Genomic DNA, 3,116 nt, shown 5'->3' on the forward strand with positions numbered 1-3,116 from the left:
TTGATATATTTGTAGGCCTGGTAAACTAAAGCTCTTCACACATTCGGGGCAATTGAAAGGCTGTTCCCCTGTGAATGTTCCCTGATGAATCCTTAATGTTGGTACGTTCCTAAACCTACTTCCACATTGACCGTAAAAGTATTGTTTACCCCCTGTGTGTTTGCTGATGTCTTCGTAGTTTTGATAATCAACTGATCCTATTCACACATTTACTGCACCTTTATGTCTTTCCCTGGTGTGTATTCGTTGATGCTTTTGTAGGCCTGATAAGTGACTAAGGTGGTCATTACGACCCTGGTGGCCGGCGGTGATAAGTGACTAAAGCTCTTCAGACATTCACTGCACTTGAATGTTTTTTCCTCTTTGTGTGTTCGCTGATGAATCATTAATGTTGAAGGGTAAATAAAAGCGCTACCACATTCTCTGCACTTGAAGGGCTTTCCCCTGTGTGTGTTCGCTGATGTCTATGTAGGTTTGATAACTGACTAAAGCTCTTCACACATTCACTGCACTTTAATGTTTTTTCCCCTGTGTGTGTTCGCTGATGAATCACTAATGATGACGCATAACTAAAAGCTCTGCCACATTCACTGCACTTGAATGGTTTCTCCCCTGTGTGTGTTTGCTGATGTCTTTGTAATTGTGATGACATACTAAAGCACTTTGCACATTCACTGCACTTGAATGGTTTTTCCCCTGTGTGTGTTCGCTGGTGTCTTCGTAGGTGTGATGACATACTAAAACACTTTGCACATTCACTGCACTTGAATGGTTTTTCCCCTGTGTGTGTTCGCTGATGAATCCTGAGTTGTGAAGAATCACTAAAACTACTTCCACATTCAGTGCAATGGTATGGCTTTTCCCCTGTGTGTGTTTGATGATGTCTTTGGAGGTGTAATAATTGACTAAAGCTCTTTAAACATTCACTGCACTTAAATGGTTTTTCCCCTGTGTGTGTTCGCTGATGAATCCCTAATGATGAAGCATAACTAAAAGTGCTGCCACATTCACTGCACTTGAATGGTCTTTCCCCGGTGTGTGTTCGTTGATGAGTCCCTAATGATGAAGCATAACTAAAAGTTCTTCCACATTCACTGCACTTGAATGGCTTTTCCCCGTGTGTATTCGCTGATGAATCCTTAATGATGAAGAGTAAATAAAAGCGCTGCCACATTCACTGCACTTGAATGGTTTTTCCCCTGTGTGTGTGCGATGATGTCTTTTTAGGTTTGATAAGTGACTAAAGCTCTTCAGACATTCACTGCACTTGAATGTTTTTTCCTCTTTGTGTGTTTGCTGATGAATCCTTAATGATGAAGAGTAAGTAAAAGTGCTGCCACATTCATTACACTTGAAGGGCTTTCCCCCCGTGTGTGTTCGCTGATGTTTTTTTAGGTTTGATAAGTGACTAAAGCTCTTCAGACATTCATTGCACTTGAATGGTTTTTCCCCAGTGTGTGTTCGCTGATGAATCCTTAATGATGAAGAGTAAATAAAAGCGCTGCCACACTCACTGCACTTGAATGGCTTTTCCCCTGTGTGTGTTCGCTGATGTCTTTTTAGGTCTGATAACTGACTAAAGCTCTTCACACATTCACTGCACTTGAATGTTTTTTCCCCTGTGTGTGTTTGCTGATGAATCCTTAATGATGAAGAGTAAATAAAAGCGCTGCCACACTCACTGCACTTGAATGGTTTCTCCCCTGTGTGTGTTCGCTGATGTCTTTGTAATTGTGATGACATACTAAAACACTTTGCACATTCACTGCACTTGAATGGCTTTTCCCCTGTGTGTGTTCGCTGGTGTCTTTGTAATTGTGATGACATACTAAAACACTTTGCACATTCACTGCACTTGAATGGTTTTTCCCCTGTGTGTGTTCGCTGGTGTCTTCGTAGGTGTGATGACATACTAAAGCACTTTGCACATTCACTGCACTTGAATGGTTTTTCCCCTGTGTGTGTTCGCTGATGAATCCTGAGTTGTGAAGAATCACTAAAACTACTTCCACATTCAGTGCAATGGTATGGCTTTTCCCCTGTGTGTGTTTGATGATGTCTTTGGAGGTGTAATAATTGACTAAAGCTCTTTAAACATTCACTGCACTTAAATGGTTTTTCCCCTGTGTGTGTTCGCTGATGAATCCCTAATGATGAAGCATAACTAAAAGTGCTGCCACATTCACTGCACTTGAATGGTCTTTCCCCGGTGTGTGTTCGTTGATGCTTTTTTAGAACTGATAGTCGACTAAAGCTCTTCTCGCATTCACTGCACTTGTATGGTTTTTCCCCTCTGCGTGTTTGCTGATGGCTCTGTAATTCTGGTAATTGACTGATGCTCTTCACACATTCACTGGACTTGAATGGGTTTTTTTCTGTGTGAGTTTTCTGATGGTGCTTTAATTGAAGTGAGAAACTAAAGCTCTCACTAAATGTGTATGATTTGTTTTTCGTGGTTAGTGTCTGTGGGTCGGGTATATATTTGTCTACAGCCCAAGTCTGTGCTTCCTGATGAGCCATATGGCTGATAAAGCACTTTTACGTTTGATTTCTGAATTAAAACTAGCGTTCAATAGCCATTAAATACGTGTCACACTCATATATCAAATATGATGTAGGTGGTTGTGACTTTAGATTGGATTATGGCTATGCACGCTTGCAGGTAGAGATTCATCTCCCTTCTGGCCGGTGCAAATTGGAACAGTCTGTTGTATTGTAGACAGCAGAACTCCTCTTTCCTTTACCCTTCAGGTGTTTGGCTCCACTCTGTTGTGCTTTTCTCTGGTTGCTGTGATTTGACCAGGAAGAGTTTGCAATACACGCAGAGCATTGAATGATGGTCTGTTATCACTTTAGAAAACAAAACACTGCTGTAACATCATACTGATCCCATGACCAAAGCTGGTGTTGGACACGCGTTTATACAAGAGGTAGTTTGTTATTGTTGTTGTTGCTGCCTTCATTTTCAAGCAGTCATTTCTTCGTCTTGTGGTGTTGAGGTGCACAGCTCAGATTCTTACATCCACTGAATTGCCCTTAAATGCTTCTTCCAGGATCAGTTTATGAGCAGGTTTCTCAGTTGCTGTCTGTATTGATATTTTCCTGAATACCAAGGT

General features: G+C 41.4%; 1 pseudogene; it reads right to left on the minus strand.

Annotated features, from left to right (window-relative positions):
* Window positions 1-209: 209 nt before the first annotated feature.
* Window positions 210-2,587, minus strand: LOC138276086 (zinc finger protein 845-like; annotated as a pseudogene).
* Between the last annotated feature and the right edge of the window lie 529 nt (window positions 2,588-3,116).

The sequence above is a fragment of the Pleurodeles waltl genome, unplaced genomic scaffold, assembly GCF_031143425.1.
Source record: "Pleurodeles waltl isolate 20211129_DDA unplaced genomic scaffold, aPleWal1.hap1.20221129 scaffold_37, whole genome shotgun sequence".
NCBI classification, from domain to species: domain Eukaryota; kingdom Metazoa; phylum Chordata; class Amphibia; order Caudata; family Salamandridae; genus Pleurodeles; species Pleurodeles waltl.